Below are 18,875 nucleotides of genomic sequence, written 5' to 3'. Positions count from 1 at the left end.
TACATAATTAGTAAGTCAGAGAAAGACAAATACTGTATGATTTCACTTGCATATGGAATCCAAAAAACAAACAAACAAACAAAACAGAAGCAGATTTATAGATACAGGAAACTGGTTACCAGAGTAGGGAGGGATTGGGTGTTGGGTGAAATAGATGAAGGGTATTGAGAGGTACAAACTTCCAGTTATAAAAGCCATGGGGATGTCATGTGCAGCATAGCAAATATAGTAAATAATATTGTAATAACTGTGCATGGTGCAGTTGCGAATTAGACTTGTGGGGATCATTTTGTAATGTATAAAATATCAGATCACTATGATATACACCTGAAACTAATATGATACTGGTATAGCAGTCATACTCCAATTAATTTTTTTAACTTAAAAATTGTTTAAAATAAATAAATCAATACTATGGCCTGATGATATGTATCTAACAGTTCACTGGTAAGGTACCCCTATCCCCCACTTCTTTAATGAACTTTTCTCACCTATCCTTACAAGTCTCCAGGATTTACATCAGAGCTCATATCCCCATCCCTATCAACCATCCACAAGTCTTCCTTTCATTTCTTGAGCAGAGCCTTCTCCTTCAGTCTTCATAAAAATGCAGGTGTGGTTCCTCTGATGAGCTCTGCCATAACTAGCTCAGTGACCATAAAGGCTAAGTCTCAGATCAGGGCCCTTGGTATTTTTAGGACCTATGAAAATGGGGGGGGAAAGGAAAAAAATAAGTTGAGGAAAGTTTTAATAATATTAATTTATTGGTTTTTATGCCAATACAGTCATTGACAGTGTTGGACTTTCCCAAATCTGTAATCCTAGAAAACAGTAAAAGTACTCTTTCCACTTCGTTTTCCAGGAGATGAGAAGGAAGGAATCTTCCTTCCCCAATGACTTTTAAGACTTGCCTTACTGAGGGCGCCTGGGTGGCTCAGTCCGTTAAGCTTCTGACTTCGGCTCAGGTCATGATCTAACGGTTCATGGGTTCAAGCCCTGTGTCGGCCTCTGTGCTGACAACCAGCTCAGAGCCTGGAGCCTGTTTCAGATTCTGTGTCTCCCTCTCTCTGACCCTCCCCTGCTAGTGCTGTCTTTCTCTCAGAAATAAATAAAACATTTTTTTAAAATTAAAAAAAATTGCCTTACTGATAAGACTTACCTTGTTTATCTATGACAAGGCTGGACACAGGCCTCCAAATTCCCATTCTTTGCCTTGTAAGTGATTCCCTGAACTATATGTGCTCACTAATCAATCTGGACAAAGTACCTGCCACTTTGACATGACCAAGCTGTGGTTAGGCTTCTCTTTTTCTCCCAGTCCCTAAACTTTGACATGCTCTCAGCCTGAACCAGCATAAACCGCTCCTTACCAGGTGAAAATATGCTGAGCTCTGGATAAAACTTTCTCTTCGCCACTGTAAGATCATGCCACTCTGGCTCATCCCACTTCTTCACTTCCTGTTCTCTCCAGAATTGTTTATCCATCCCTAGAACAGAAAAATCTTTTTTCACCTAACTTTGAAAGGCTTACCAATCTAAGGATTAAAGCTTTCTCCCTGTTGCAATTGTCCCTTATAAAGTCATTTTGGATGAAGTCTCTCCTTACCTTAGTTAAAATTTTTATATGACCATACAAAATATAATTTTTAATAGTGTTTATGGAGAAAGGGGTCCTGAAAATTAAAGTCCCCCTTTTCAGGTTTCTGTCTATAAAATGAAGAAGTTGAATTAGATAGACCAAGATCTTTTTTGGTGCCACAACTAATGAATTTAGAAGCAGAATTTCCAAAGAAAGTCAGACCTTCTGGAGTCAGCAGAAAGAGCAAGCTAGCAGCTGAAAGCCAAACCGAGAACTTGAGATATCTTCTTTGGCTAGCCTGGTATTGCTGCTGTTTTGTTTGTGTGTTTGTTTTCAGTTGAATTTGGATGTCACAGTCTTTACCACTCCTTATAGTCTTCACCATTTTATTACCTGTTTGACCACCGAAAACATTTAAACTTGTGTCACTAGAATATTTTTGTGCTCTCAGAAAAGCACCTTCAGTTACAAAATTCTCTTTCCTCCCACCACATCAGTAAGGATAGCCAGGCACTGATGTCTGTTAATCTTTATGCTGTAGGGTTCAGGTGTTTGAACAAAAGGACAAATATTTCATTTACAGTTGAAATATGTTTCTTTGGTGATAAGATGCTATCCAGTGCAATGTTCTTTGCTTTTTAAGCACTGAAAGATTTTTACCAGATAAAATAAATGTCCCTGGAGGGTGTGTGGTAATTTAACTTCAAATCAGAATACATTTTCTGACATATTATAATATAAATATGAATAGAAAGAATGTGGGAGGAAAATGGTTTGGCCAATTCTGTGAAATAATAAAAAAAATACTTTGTGATGGTTTTAATGCATGTCCAAAACTTCTATGATTCTCCTCCATTTGGTGGATCCTAGTTACCCTCCCCTGGAGTCTGGGCTGTACTTACTGGGGCATCTAACAATAGAATGTGGTAGGAATGACGGACAATAAATATCAAATGTACGCCATAAAATGATGTAATTTTCACCTTATTCTCACTGTCCCTTGGATCGCTCTCTCAGCTAACATGTTAGGATATTTAAGCAACTCTGTGGAAAGGTCCATGTGGTTAGCGCTGAGGTCTTCTGCCAATAGCCATTGAAGAACTAAAGCCACCTCATTTGAGGATGCCATTTTATTTTATTTTTTAATGTTTTATTTATTTCTGAGAGAGAGAGAGAGAGAGACAGCACGAGCAGGGGAGGGTCAGAGAGAGAGGGAGACACAGAATCTAAAGCAGGCTCCAGGCTCTGAGCTAGCTGTCAGCACAGAGCCCAATGCAGGGCTCGAACCCATGAACCGTGAGATCATGACCTGAGCTGAAGTCAGATGCTTAACCGCTTAACCGACTGAACCACCCCGGCGCCCCGAGGATGCCATTTTAGAGATGGATCCTCCAGTCCCAGCTGACATCTTAAACACCCTCATGAGATACCCTGCACCAGACCCATACAGTTTTAGCCACTCTTGAATCCTGACTCACAGGTCCTCAGCCAAAATAAATGTGTGTTAGTTTTAAGCCACCAACTTTTGTGATGATTCGTTACATAACACCTGGCAAAATACATCCTGATGGAGGAAGGTGTCAGCACCGCAGCCACTCCTGGTTTCCAGAGGCAACAGGGCCCTGCTTCCCACAGCAGCATCCAGTGGGGGAAAGCAGAGGGATAAAGGTCAGTGCCAGGTGCCAGTGGCAGTGATGACTTCATGGTAAAGTGCAGCAGTCTCATTTTGGATTTTGTCATAACAGCATAATATCTGAACTCAGTTTTCCATTTTCTGAGACAGATCTAGTATTTTATTACAGAATCCTTTTCTGCTTAGATTACCAGTTGTTGCTTCCTCATGCACACAACTAAAAACCCTGACTGACTGTAGCAGATACTACCTCTCTTTCATAGATGAGAACATTGAGGACCAAAACTGTTAAATATGTCATTAGATACAAGTAGCAAATGATAGAATTGAAATAAATTGACCAGCACAGATTAAGTGAAACAAACAAACATGTAAATTTAGCATTTAAAAGATAAAGGGCTTAGAGGCCTCTGGGTGGCTCAGTCAGTTAAGTGTCTGACTCTTGATTTTGGCTGAGGTCATGGTCTCATAGTTGGTTTGGTTCATGAGACTGAGCCCCAAGTCAGGCTCTGTGCTGACAGTGCAAAGCCTGCTTGGGATTCTGTGGCCCTCTCTCTCTGCTCCTCCCCCACTTGCTCTCTTTCTCTCTCTCTCAAAATAAATAAGTAAACTTAAAAAATATGTAAAGGGCTTAAATATTAGATACTAAAAAAAAAGAAAGAAAAATATTTTTCTTTAAACCAGATGAAAAGCTGGCTCTCTGCCCTGACCCGGTATTAGAGCAGTGAACCCCTAACTGCTACAAAATGGACCATGTTCTACCAAACTTCCTTGATATTGTTCAGATACTTCTTCTTGCAAATGCTTTTTTCTGTCCATCTCTACCTCCCACACATTTTAATCAATTTGCCTCTTCTTACTTTGAGCTTCAGTTTTAGTGATGATTCTTTGCGTCCTCACCTGAGCCCTCAGGAAGAGGTAATTATTCTCATCCACTCTAATGCTCTCCCAGGGTTCTGTTTCTATCCATGATAAAATGCTTATCAAGCTTATTTACCTGTCTGAACAATCCTACCCCAGGATCGACTCCAGACTCTGTCTAACTAATGGAGAGAGTCCTGAAAAATGAGGGGCTGAGGACTAAATCTGCTTATTCAACAGGATCCCAGTGCTTCAGTGCCATCAGCTATAAGAATAATGATAGCGAAGTATATAACCTCATGCAGGACACCAGAAACTTCTCAAAATAAAATTGAATGATTCTAGAAAAGACCTCAAGGAAATGACATTTGCAAGTTTCTCAAGTAAATCAGTGAGCACCCATCTGACTGTGAATGTCACTCCTGACAAATCCAACCCTTACACAAAGAAGACACTTAGATTTTAGTGTCTTTCACTTTTTAATGAAAAATACAGGATTACCAGAGTTTTGTAGAAAGTCTTCAACATGAAAGAGATTAAAACATACCAATTGGAAAAGGGAAAAGGAAGAAATAGAGACAATTCAGGGAACAGAATAAAATATCAAGTAAAATATTCTCAGAGAGAGGAAGAACTTAATCCATTAAGGAAGACTAAGACTCTATATTTAAAAAAGAAACAAATTGAATGAAAAATTTGTTAATTAAAACTATGCTAAAAAGTATGCATATTAATTCCTCTATAGTTAGCATACACTGTATATATTAATTTCAGGTGTGCAACATAGTGATTCAACAGTCCTATACATTACTCATCTTGTTAAGTGTACTCTGAAGTGTACACCTATTTTACCCATCTCCCCACTCACCTCCCCTCTAGCAACCATCAGTTTGTTGTCTATAGTTAAAGAGTCTGTTTCATGGTTTATCTGTTTTGTTTGTTTTGTTTTGTAAATTCCACATATAAGTGAAGTCATGTCGTGTTTGTCTTTCCGACTGGCTTATTCCACTTATGTTTTTACAAATGGCAAGATTTTATTTCTTTTTGTTTCTTTTTTTAATGTTTATTTATTTTTGGGAGAGAGAGAGAGAGAGAGAGCAAGGGAGCTGGGGAGGGGCAGAGAGAGAATCCGAAGCAGGCTCCATGCTCTCAGTGCAGAGTCTGATGCAGGGCTTAAAGTGACAAACTGTGAGATCATGACCTGAGTCACCCAGATGCCCCAGATTTTATGGTTGAGTAATGCAATATGTATACACACACATACACACACACACACACACACACACACATACACACACACGGCACAATATCTTTATCCATTCATCTATCAATGGACACTTAGACTGGTTCTATAATTTGGCTATTATTTGATGAATAAAGCTACAATACACATATGGGTGCATATATATTTTTGAATTAGTGTTTTTGTCATCTTTGAATAAATACTCAGTAGTGGAATTACTGGATCATAGAGTAGTTCTATTTTTAATTTTTTCAGTTACCTCCATACTGTTTTGTACAATGGCTGTACCATTTTTGCATTTACCAACAGTGCACAAGGTTCTTTTTTCTCCACATCCTTTCCAACACTTTTTGGAACACAGAGTGTTATTGATTTTAGCCATTTTGACAAGTATGAAGTGATGTCTCATTGATTTGCAGTTCCCTGGTGATAAGTGATGTTGAGCATCTTTTTACGTGTCTGTTGGCCATCTGACTGTCTTTGAAGAAATGTCTGTTCATGTCTTCTGCCCATTTTAATTGGATTATTATTATTATTTTAGTGTTGAGTTGTATAAGTTTTTTATATATTTTGGATAGTAACCATTTATTAGATATGTCATTTGCAAGTATCTTCTCCCATTCCATTCTCCTCTCCCCACAGTGTTTAGGTATATGGTGTCACACTTTACATTCTTTTATTTTGTGAATCCCTAGACTGATTTTTATATATACACTTAATTTTATAGTGTTTGTACTTCCTACTTTTCCTATTCCTACTTATGGTCTCTCCTTTCTACTCACAGAGTCCCTTTTAACATTTCTCATAGGGCTGGTCTACTGGTGATGAATTCCTTTAACTTTTGCTTGTCTGAAACTCTTTATTTGTCCTTCTTTTCTGAATGATAGCCTTGCTAGATAGAGTATTCTTGGTTGCAGGTGTTTTGTGAATGTGTGTAGTTTGGCGTTTTTTTTGTTTTGTTTTGTTTTGTTTTCTTTCTTTTTTCCAGTACTTTGATTATGTCAAGCCATTCTTTTCTGGACTGCAAAGTTTCTGCTGAAAGATCAGCTGAAGACCTTATGGGGTTTCCCTGGTATGTAATTGTTTTCTCTTGCTGCTTTTAAAATTCTTTTTATCACTACTTTTTGCCATTTTAATTACTAGGTGACTTGGTGTGAACCTCCTTGGGTTTATTTTGTTGGAAGCTGTCTGTGCCTTCTGGATCTAGATTTCTGTTTTTCTCTCCAGATTCACGAAGTTTTCAGCTATTATTTCTCCAAATAAATTTTCTTACCCCTTTTCTCTCTCTTTTCCTTCTGGAAACCCTATAATGCAAATGTTGTTATACTTGATGTTGTCACTGAGTTCCCTAGATCTAATTTCATTTTTATTTTATTTGTTTCTCTCTTCTGTTCAGTTTGATAGCTTTCCATTACTTTGTCCTCAAGGTCTCCTATCTGTTCTTCTGCTTCCTCTATTCTACTACTTATTCCATCTAGTGTATTTTTAATTTGAGTTATTTATGTCTGCTTGGCTATTTTTTGTTTTCTATCTCTTTTTGAAAGCCTCACTGAAGTCTTCCACTCTTCTCCAGTCCAGTGGGTATCTTTATGACCATTACTTTAAATTACATGCCAGCCATATTACACTTTTCCATTTCATTTAGCCCTCTTGTTGTGATTTTGTCCTGTTATTTGACTTAGAACATATTCCTGTCTCCTTATTTTGTCTAATTCTCTGTGTCTGTTTCTGTGTGTTAGGAAAGTCAGTTACATCTCTTCCTCTTGCAGATAGTGGCTTTATGAAGAAGAGGTCCTGTATTGCCCTGCAGTGCCCTGTTCCCCAGTCCCTGGTTCTTCAGGAGTGCCCTCTGTGTGTGATGTGTGCACTCTGCTTTTTTGTCCGATCTGCTTTTGTCTTCAGTCCATTCGTCTGCAATAACTTTCTGTATATATTGTAGGCAGAGTTTGGTCCCTTTGTTGTTAGTTAGCTAGTTAGGAGCCACTTTGGGTTTGAGTTGAGTCAGACCAGGAGTTTACCAAAGATCCAATAGTACTGGACTACAGAGCACTTTTCCTGTGTTATCCTGTGAGAAGCTTTCATTGGTGGGCAGGGCCTACAGTCAGACCAGATGTCTTCCTCCAGTCTGGGGCCGCTGTTGGACTAGTATGTGTGGTTATCTTCCCCTCACCCCAGGGCAGGAGTGTCTTCAGAGTCGTGCTGGCCTCTTTGGGGCTACTTGCACATTGCCAGACTTGTGACAGCAATATGGATAGGCTTTGGCCAAGGATGTATTGGGGCAGGCAGGTGCACTGGAAAGTGTGGAGGTGAAGCATGTGGTGTTAGCAAAGTTTGTGCCGGTCTGTTGTGGGAGGAGATCTGGAGGTTCTTTAGAAAACTCTTGCTATAAGGATGTAGGGGCTGAGTCCCCAGTAGAATGCAGAGGCCAGTTGTGGGATACCTGCAAGGTCCACGATGGTCTGCTATAGGAGGGGTTGAACATCCCCCTGAGCACGGTTTGCCATGTTGGAGTGGGTGGGGTATGCTGTTAGCAAATTAGGTGGATAGTGTTGGTATTACGCTTGTTCCTGCAGGTGTCCATGTGTCTAGGCTGAGAAGTGGGATTGGAAAATGGAACTGGCCAGCTCCTTTGTTCCTGGAGTAGAATCCTAAAGAGGCCTCCCCCTCCAACACGTACTCTGAGGTTAGTGAATAAATCTTTTTGTAACCCCCTGGCATTTGTCAGATAGTTGATACTATGCTCATCTTGGTGGGGCTGTTTATTGTGCTGTCTCTTTAAGAGCAGGAACTCAGTTTCCTGCTGGTCTCCAACCTCTAGATAGCCAAGCCAACTGATTTTTAAAGTTCCAGTTGTTAAGCTTTACTGATTGTAAGAACTCACAAAATAGACCGTCTGGTTTCAAAGCCAAACATTACGAGGATTTGTCTCCCCTGTGCAGGTTCTCTGTGCCTGGGGTGTTTGTTGTGAGTATCTCTCTCCCTTCTCTGTGCCCATAATGACCCTATATCTTGTGGATAGTCGCACAGCTCCATTTAGCTCCTGAATGAATGTCTCTGCCCTTCCTACCTTCTTTGATGTGGCCTCTTCTCTACATTTTGTTGTGGAGAGTCTGTTCTCCCAGTCTTTAGTTGTTTTCTGGGTTATTTACACTGATGTGGGTGTTATTTAGTTGTATCCAAGGGATGAGATGAGTTTAGGATTATCCCACTCTGCCATCTTCCTCAGAAGTCCTAAAATGTATACGTGTTAATAAAAAGGTTGAAAAATAAAGTCAATCTTTCTGAAAGTAAATGAAAAATATGAAGAGATTAACAATGGGAGAGAAAACAAAACTAGAAGTTAATCTAGGAGTTCCAACACATTACCAATCATTCTGAGAAGAAAGAACAGTGGAAAGGTAGAGTGGGAATGATAGATCAAAGAAATAACAGAAGTAAATCTAACAGAAATAATGGATATGCATCTTAGATCCATAAGCCTACTGGCTGCCCAGGAAAGTAAAAATAAAAACCTGTATACACATGTTTATTGCAGCTTTATTCATAATAGGAAATAACTCAAATGTCCTTCAACTAGTGAATATACAAACTCTGATATAGCCATGTATACATCTAAGGAAAGACTCAATATTGTACACATTCTCCCAAACTACAGTATCGAGGTAATCCCAATCAAATTTGCATAAGTATTTCCATACATATTGGAAAACTGATTCTAAAAATTATATGAAAAGACAAAGCAACTAGGATTCAGCAATGTTGAAAAAGAACAAATTTGGAGGACGCAGACTCTGATTTCAAAACTTATTATCAAACTACAGTAACACTATACTATAATGGTATTGGTGAAAAGAAAGAGACATCAGTGAAATGAAGTAGAGGGTACGGAAACAGACCTGTACATACACAGTCAGTTGATTTGTTTTTAAAGGTACAAAGACAATTAAATGGAGAAAGGATAGTCTATGCATTAAATGATCTTAGAACTATTGTCATCCATATGTTAAATGAGTGAATGTGAAGGTAAATGAATAGGTAAGTGAGTGAACTTCAACCCATACCTTGTACTTTATACAAAAATTAATTTAAAAAGACTCATAGATGTCAACTTAAAACACCAAACTATAAATCTTGAAGAAAATATAGGGGAGAAATCTGCGATATTGAACTAGACAAAAGTTTCTAGATAAGACACAAAACGCATGATTCATAAAAGAAAAAAAGGATGGAAAAGTTGAATATAATAAAAATTAGGCACTAAATGTTTAGAAAAAAACACATTAAAAAAAGAAAATTGAACAGATAGCCATTTGTGTGTGGGGAGTGTGTATGTTTGGGGGTATGTACGTATGCACTCTTTTCTGAACTGGAAATGAAGTTGAAGATACTTGAGTGACTTTTAAAGAAGTTATAAGCCTATGAAACTAGAAGCTTAAATGATGGCACATTTTTGATTATAGTAGTACCATTGTGCAACCTTTAATATAATATTTTAGATGAAAAGGTATTATTTAGACAGGTTATTTTTCTAACACTTGATTTCAAGGTCAGGTATATTTTTTCTTCCTGTTTTAGAAGTGCCTGCAATGTAAGAAAAATGAGAAAAGACAAGTAAATATATTTTTATTATAGAACTCTGGATCTTAAAAAAGGTAGATATTGAAGTAATTTGAAGTTCTTACTATAGCAGTGACCAAACCCAGTTATTTTCCAAGTTCTAAATGCTTCATGCAAAAGCAGAAAAATTACCTCAGACAGTGTTATAGAACGAATGACCCATATGCAGTTTGGGTTTTGCTGTCTCCTTTTGTATTCTGCTCAGCTGTCTATATAAATGATTGTAACATTGTGTACTTAATCATCAGCAAATGGAAGTTTCCAGAAGGAAAAGTGTCCCATAGATTTTAGCACACTCTGACATGAAGGGAAGGTTATGTCTCAGAACTTAATTACATTAACATCCCAGGAAGGGTCAAGGAACAGAGTAATCTATAGTTAGTATCCTAGAACTATATGTTATTCTGAGACCATCAATTCATAAACTAGAACTGAACTCCAGTTATAACAGTAGCAAAACCTTGTGTTTGGATAGTGTTTCTTCAACAAACTTCCATATATATTTTTTTAATGTTCCATTTTGTAATGCAACAGTTTTATTTTTTGTTCATTCTTAATTATTTTATGTGAGGATAGTCGGCACATGATGTTACATTAGTTTCAGGTGTATGACATAGTGATTCCACTACTGTGTGTTATGCTGTGCTCATCACAAGTGTAGCTACCATCTGTCACCATACAACACTATTACAGTGTCATTGTATTATATGTGACATATTCCCTATGCTGTGCCTTTCATGTCCAGGACTTTTTCATTCCACAGCTTGCATCTCTCAACTCTCCTTCACCCATTTTGCCCATCACCCTACCCCTTCCTTCTGGCAACCATCAGAACTGATTCTGCTTTTTGTTTTTTATTCATTTGTTTTGATTTTGATTTTTTTAATATAGTGTATTGTCAAATTGCCTAACGTACAGTGTTTACAGTGTGATCTTGGTTTTCAGGGTAGATTCCCGTGGTTTATCACTTACATACAACACCCAGTGCTCATCCCAACAAGTGCCCTCCTCAATGCCATTTTGCTTTTTAGATTCCATATATGAATGAAATCATATGGTATTTGTCTGTCTCAGTCTGATATATGTCTCTTAGCACAATACCCATCCATAGGTCCATCCATGTTGTCACAAATAGTAAGATCTCATCCTTTTCTAACACCACACACAAAAATAAACCCAAAATAGATTAAAGACATAAATGTGAGACCTGAAACCATAAAATTCCTGAGGAGAACAAGGCAGTAATTTCTTTGAAATTGGCTGTAGCAACATTTTTCTAGATATTTCATAATGTAAGGGAAACGAAAGCAAAAATAAGCTATTGGGACTACATCAGAATAAAAAGCTTTTACACAGTGAAAGAAACCATCAACAAAACAAAAAGCCAACTTACTGAACAGAAGAAGATATTTGTAAATGATATATCACATGTATATTTTAATTGATATGATGTAATAAGATGTATAAATAACAGAGAAAGGATATGACTTTGAAATCATATGCTTTTGACTTTGCATTGCATTTGGCAATTCTGCATAATGTCATTTTGAAGTGGATCCTAGCTTTCATCCTAAGAAGTTGTTTCTTTTGGATTATCTTTCATGTTTTGATCCCTTTATTTTAATCCAGCTCAATCCATAGATAATAAATACTTCCCTCAATTCTTAGCCTTCCATCCTCAGAAATAATCCAGCTCACTTTCCACTTGCTCACTCTCATCTGTTGATTTGTTTCACTCTCTCTAGTTCGTTAGTCTTCTCTACTCCCACCTCATGATGCCCTGTTTTGTTCTAGGTTTCTCCTCCACTCTACTATTTACTTTTTTCTCCTCATTCTTTTTCCTTTAATGAAACATGTCAAAATTGTGAATATACATCCATTTCTTATTTACTTATTTCACCCTAGTGGGTTATTATAAGATGTGTGATGATAGTGACTCAATCAGATTCTTCCACTACTACACATTCAGTTACCACCAGAGGGCTTAGTACATAGTAGGTGCTTAATAAAATTTGTTGCATAATAAAATAAATGCCTAAGCTTATCTTACCTGTTAACCGTGTATAAAAAATATTAAAGTTAGGTCTTAATTCAAATCTTAAAAATAAATTCTAAATGAATTAAAAATTTAGAATTTAAAAAATGAAACTGCAAAATTTTCTAAGTAAATATTTTTTAAAAATGCTTAATGTTTATTTTTGAGAGAGAGAGGGAGAGAGAGACAGAGAATGAGTTGGGGAGGGTTAGGGAGAGAGGGAGACACAGAATCCAAAGTAGGCTCCAGGCTCTGAGCTGTTCTCACAGAGCCCTACATGGGGCTCAAACTAACAGACCACAAGATTATGATCTGAGCTAAAGTCAGACGCCCAACCAACTAAGCCATTCAGGCACCCCTCTGAGTAAATATTTTAAAACTTTAGTATGGCATTTCTTTGTCATATTTCTTCCTCCTTTACCTTTTCTACCTTTTCATCTCCTCCTTTTCCTTTCTTCTGCTCTGTTTTTAGAATGGAAACATAAAAATCATATACATTTATTGCCTTTAAAAAAAGCAAAACTAGGGGCGCCTGGGTGGCTTAGTCGGTTGAGCATCCGACTTTCGCTTAGGTCATGATCTCGCGGTTCGTGGGTTCGAGCCCCGCGTCGGGCTCTGTGCTGACTGCTGGCTCAGAGCCTGGAGCCTATTTCAGTCTGTGACTCCCTCTCTCTCTGACCCTCCCCTGCTCATGCTGTCTCTCTCTCTCTCTCTCCTAGAAATAAATAAAACATTAAAAAAAAAAAAAGCAAAACTACTATTAAGAAAGTGAAAGTTCATTTGTATTCCATCCACCCATTTATTTCCACACCCCACATAAACCCTGTTTTTCATTTGAGAAAAGCAGTCTGTATATGGGCCAGAAGCTGAAATCATCTACAAAAATACTGATAAATTTTACTGAATATAACTTAAAATAAACTATGCATCAGACCCATTATAAGGAAATTTAAAGGCAAATGACAAACTTAGAAAAATACTTTCAAGTCATGTTAAAATCATTATGATCTGTGGTGGACTAAATATGGCAGCATACTCTATGTAGCTTCAGTTGATGATAAGGTAGAAGGAGTACATGTTCCCTGGAATATAGTATAGCACACTACATCACCAATTAGTATCCCAAAGGAAAAACAACTCCAACTGTTGAAAATGTGATAATGAATCATGATGGTACTTGAATACACATAAGGGAAGTAAAATGTGAGTGGAGTTCTATTTTTTTTATTTGAGATGACTAAATATATATTTTTTATCAAGGTAAAAACTAAATACAAAGACAAACTAAGTGTTCTGTATCCTGGAGTGTTTTAGTGCTCACTTCGGCAGCACATTTATATCCTGGAGTGTTTTACCTGATCCATTTGACTAGCTCCTTCTAATGCAATGCCTCTGCTCCTTAAGTGTGGGGTGGGGGTGGGGCGATGGATGGATTTAAAATGGGGGAAAGAAACATGGTGATACATACTCCCCCCAGCGGACTTAATCCCTCATCTGCCTAACTTTCAAGTTTATGCTTAGTCCATTGATTTATAGGCTTTCACTTCTGTTAAAATGCATCACTGTCATCATTTTAGAACTCTGGAGATAACATTAATGAGCAGCTCAAATCTCCTTGGTTACCACAAAGTGACACTGCCAGAAATGGTTTATTAACAGGTCTGGCTGCTGACAAACTTGTCAAGTGCGAAAAGTTAGGGGAAACTTACTTACCCTTTGGGAGCTTTCAGCCAGTTTATTTGTTCTGGCTCTCACTTGGACTTGTTATCTCCCAGAGAGCATACTTACTCCTAACTTTCCCCCTCCTAAATCCCATTTCATTGAAAAGGGCATTGGACCCAATTTATCTCATTAACCTGTGCTGATGAGTCAGTAATGTTGATGGGTTATCCCATGTTGTTGGGCATTCAAATACAACAATCAAGAAATGTTTAGGCTTTTATTATTCACTCAACAAAAATATGTAGTGAACATCTATTATATTTTAGGTGCTGGAGGAAAAAGAAAAGCAATGAACAATCTGTAAGACCTCAGTGCTATGTTGTAGATGTTGATACTTTTTTTTTTCGAACTGACAGTGTGAACACCTAAGAAGAATTTCTCCCCAGTCAACTTCTATTTATTTTTAAGTTTTTTTTTTAATGTTTATTTATTTTTGAGAGAGAGAGACAATGAGAGCCAGGGAGGGGCACAGAGAGAGTGGGAGGGAGACACACAATCCAAAACAGACTCCAGGCTCTGAGCCGTCAGCGCACAGCATGATTTGGGGCTCAAACTCACAAACCAGGAGATCATGACCTGAGCTGAAGTCAGATGCTTAACCAACTGAGCCACCCAGGTGCCCCTCCCCAGTCAACTTCTTGATTCTAGTGCTTCTTTTTTCTTTCTCCCCTAATACTTGTTCTCTCTCTTTATTTTTATGTTTGTTATTAATTTTCCATTATGTGTCACGGGAAAGGCCAAAGGTATTGAAGTTTTCTGTATCCCTTAGCAGTGGATTAAAGTATTTTTAACTGGTACACTAATTGATCACTCTGCTTACTACCTTTTTCTCTCTCTTCCTTAGAGGGTAATATTTTAATTTCCAAAACCTTATCAAGATCTTCCCAATTTAAACTATATTTCATTACTGATTAGTCCTTTCTTCTCTACTCATTTCCGTATAACAGCTAAGCCTCACATTAATTTGGGTCTCTCATGGATCTAGTGTATGTGCAAGAGTCCTATACTGTCATTTTTTTAAAACCCAGATTAAGAATGTATTGATGAAATTTCAGATATCCTAAGCGCGCCAAATAATGAGAAAGATTCACGTTCAGAAAAGGAGTCCTGGGGCGCCTGGGTGGCTTAGTCGGTTAAGCGTCCGACTTTCACTTGGGTCATGATCTCGCGGTTCCTGGGTTCGGGCCCCGTGTCGGGCTCTGTGCTGGCTGCCAGCTCAGAGCCTGGAGCCTGTTTCAGTCTGTGACTCCCTCTCTCTCTGACCCTCCCCTGCTCACGCTGTCTCTCTCTCTCTCCTAGAAATAAATTTAAAAAAAGAAAAAGAAAAGAAAAGAAGTCCTGGGGTACGTGGGTGGCTCAGCTGGTTAAGCACCCAAGTCTTGATTTCAGCTCATGTCATGATCTCACAGTTCATAGGTTCGAGCCCCACATCAGGTCCTGCACTGGCAGTGCAGAGATTCTCACTATCTTTCTTTCTGCCGCTACCCCACATGCGTGCTCACAGGCATAGTCTCTCTTTCTCAAAATAACTAAATAAATAAACTTAAAAAAAAATTTGTAATGTTAAAAAAAATCAAAGAAAAGGAATACAGTTGACTGAAGCTCCTAAGATGTCTCTTAGAAACAAAAGTAATGATTTTAAAAAACTAGTGAAGTTAAGAAGCTATTGCTTCTTTTGTAGGATGACAGCACAGCATAGGACCTGGAAAGATCATAAGAAAACATTAGCTGCCTGCTGGAGGCAGTACTGCTCCTTAGGGCCATTTTGGTTGAGACCCCTAATTCCTAGGGTTGCTTCTGGCATTTAGTGCCAGTGGCCCAAAATACCCACAGCACAGTGCCCACCACTGCTTAGTATAAGCAGTACAGTTCATTTATTTTCCAAGGGGAAGGAAACACTTGGTAGAATAGTTTCCCCCAAGGTCATATGCCCAGCTAGTGCCAGAGACAGAGCCTGGAACTCCATTCCAGGATTTTTCTCAGCAGACTGACTTTTGTACATAAAATGTTCTTTAAGGAGCCAAAGAGAATTGTCCCATTCAAAAGATTCTTTAAGGTGTAGTAATCTCATTCTCTTCAGATTATTCCCATACTCTAAATCTTTTGGGGTGATTCTCAGTGACATTTCAAAATCTACATAAGAAACTCAGTCTCATTTTGCAGTAGTAACTTTTAAATTTTATTTTTGGAGGGGGAAGGTAAGTTTTGTTATCGATCTCTTCAAAAATGCTTCTGTTAAATTTGATCATTTTCTTTATTTCCCTAACTCAATCCAAATAACTTTTAACTGCTTTAGGAAATCAAACTTATTTTCAAATGCATATAATGTGCTGTTTTTAGGCATGGTAAGAAATGAAGTCTCATTCAGAATATGGCATTAACTGCAAGGGTATCATGTTCCAGGTGTTATATTGTGTTCATGGATAGGAGATATACTATCAAAAGAAAAGAAAAGCATGATCCCTCCTTCAGACATGTGAGAAAGTAAATCCAATATATTGGTTATAGTGATATTATGGGGCGCTACATGAATGCTGAGAAACGGCACTTAAATCCCAATGTTGGCAGTCAGATAGGCCTTCTGGAAGGTTGATGTCCCAGTTGAGAATTGAGGGGTAGCAGGTGATAATCAGACAAGTGGTAGTAGGAAGGAGGTTGGGGTAAGAAGAATAGGAGATGGAAATCTAGACAAAGAACAGCATCTCAAAATGTTGAGTTACACAAGAAAATGTGTCGCAACTGTAGAAGAGCAAATAGCTTACTTTGGCAGAAACATAGATAAGCTTGTCTGTCAGTTGAGAAATGGAATGGAAGGGATAAAGAGGCAAAGATGAGACTGGATGACACAGATAAGGCAGGCCATGGAGTTCGGATTCTATCTTGAGGGAAATAAGTAACCAATGAATGGTTTTAAGAAGAGAATTAGTAATTGCAGAAATAGAATTTTGAATAAACAATTAGCTTCTAAAAATCAGAGCTGCAAAGGACACACCCGTTAGATGCAGTATATTGTTTTGACATTCTTGTTGAAATTCATCCCCACCACTGCCGTCTATGTTGTATATGTGCTTCTGGTCCTAGAGTGAGTTAGACTCAGATCCTAACCTTTTACTGTCAGTGACAAGCCCCTGTTTCCAACTGATACTCCTAATTAGTGCTCATCATTGCTGGGGAGAGATGTTGTCATAGTAAAGAATGAGGAGATGTTAGTTCAGAGTGCACAAGGACAGTGTCAAAGAAAGAGGAATTAAGGCATTATGATACACACAACACAATTAAAGATTAATGAAAAGTGGTACTTTCCCTATCAATAGCAGGCTTTTGTTTTGCAGATAAACTACTAGACCAAACAGTGGAAGATATATAGCATTATTTCTTTCTGAATGAATGTTGGAGATGTGGGTAACAAGGTTTTTGTGTGTGTGTGTGGGTAACAATGTTTTTTAAAAAATGTACTTTCACAAATTGTCAAAGGGTAGGTAGGTAAAAAGTGTCCACTGGATATATGTGCAATAATTAAAGAAGTGTTTTGAATGCTGACCAAGGAATGTTAGGGTTTTTTTTTAATGTGTAACAATAGTAGCACTTTATTGACTTCTTTTCACATTAAATTAAAGCACCACCCTTACTCACATGTTTACTTTGTAGGAGTTGTTGAATTTTGCATGCTGTTATGCAAGCAAAACCTCAATCTGAGCCTCAATAAAGTAGAAGTAAAACATTCTTCAGAAGATTGACTATGAAAAAAGTAATAAACATAGTAAGAGTGAAAGAGTAAAGGTTTTCTCAAGATAGAAGAGCTTTGTACTCATTTAAAATCAGATGGCAAGAAGACAGGTGGCAAGAGATTAAAGATATTGGAGAAGGGAAAAGAAATAGGACATTTGTTTTTTTCTGAGACAACATGAGGGAATGAAAGAAAATAAATTGAGACACGAGAACACAGAGGCAAATGGGTGAGAAACAGAAAATCATTATACCTCCTCTGTTTTCTAAAAGAATTTGATTTTGAGGCAGCTTATAAAAAAGGACACAGGAATTATAAAGTTAAAAATAGAGGGGGGGGGAACCCTGAGGACTTAGAAAGGAGGAAGAAGCTAATATGATATCATGAGGTCTAGTATAGTTTGAATGGCCGAGTGTCAGATTTGGCTCCGAAGTTTTTGGCAGTCAAGGAAAAGGGGAAAGGTGATATTTTTCCACTCATCTCTTGCTGCATCACAAGCCACCTCACACCAGTGAGTTATAATATTAACAGTCATTTATGATTATCTCTCATGGCTCCATGAGTTGCTTGTAGTTCAGGGAATTTCTGGCTCTTGGTCTCTCATGCATTTGTAGTAGGTGGCTGAGGTTTGAATTATCTGAAGACTTGCTCATTCACATATCTGGTGCCTGGGCTGGGAAGACTCAACAACTGGGCTAGAATAGCTAAAGTTCTTCAGGTCTCTCCATTTCTGTGTGATCTCTCTAGTGTGGCAGCTTCAGGGTAGTTCCAAAGGCACATGGTCCAAAAAGAAGCCAGCAGAATCTCTCTTCCCTTTATGAACTGGCCTTGGAAGTCACTCAGCATCACTTCCTCTGCAGTTCTTTAGAGGCAAGTATCTAAAGCTGATCTATGGGGGCGCCTGGGTGGCGTGGCTCAGTCGGTTGGGCATCTGACTTCAGCTCAGGTCATGATCTCACGGTTTATGGGTTTGAGCCCACATCAGGATCTATGCTGACAGCTAGCTCAGAGCCTGGAGCCTGCTTCGGATTCTGTGTGTCCCTCTCTCTCTGACCCTCCCCTGTTCACGCTGTCTCTCTCTCTCTCTCAAAAATAAATAAAACATTAAAAAAATTTAAAAAAAAAAAAAAAGCTGATCTATGTTCAAGTAGAGGGTAATTATACTTCCCTTTTTAAAGAGAGGAAATTGACCATTATGAATGGTATGGATGTTGGGTATGTAGGTGGAATTGAAATGGGAATAAGATCTAAATACATTGGGGGAACAAGGGTGCAGTTATAGAGGATGGAGGCTGAAATAAGGCTTGGGAGCTGATATTACAGAAATATAAACAATAGTATCCAAATAAATGGCAGCCAGAAAGGGAAAATACCAAGTTAGTTTTCAGAGATAGATAAATATTATTTTGGTGCACTGGAATTGTTTAGATGGAATGTTACTTAAAGCAAGTAGGGTAT

The sequence above is a fragment of the Hyaena hyaena genome, unplaced genomic scaffold, assembly GCF_003009895.1.
Source record: "Hyaena hyaena isolate Hyena2069 unplaced genomic scaffold, ASM300989v1 scaffold_479, whole genome shotgun sequence".
Taxonomy (NCBI): Eukaryota; Metazoa; Chordata; class Mammalia; order Carnivora; family Hyaenidae; genus Hyaena; species Hyaena hyaena.
The sequence above is the reverse complement of the archived record's forward strand: the minus strand, read 5'-3'. Positions refer to the sequence as shown.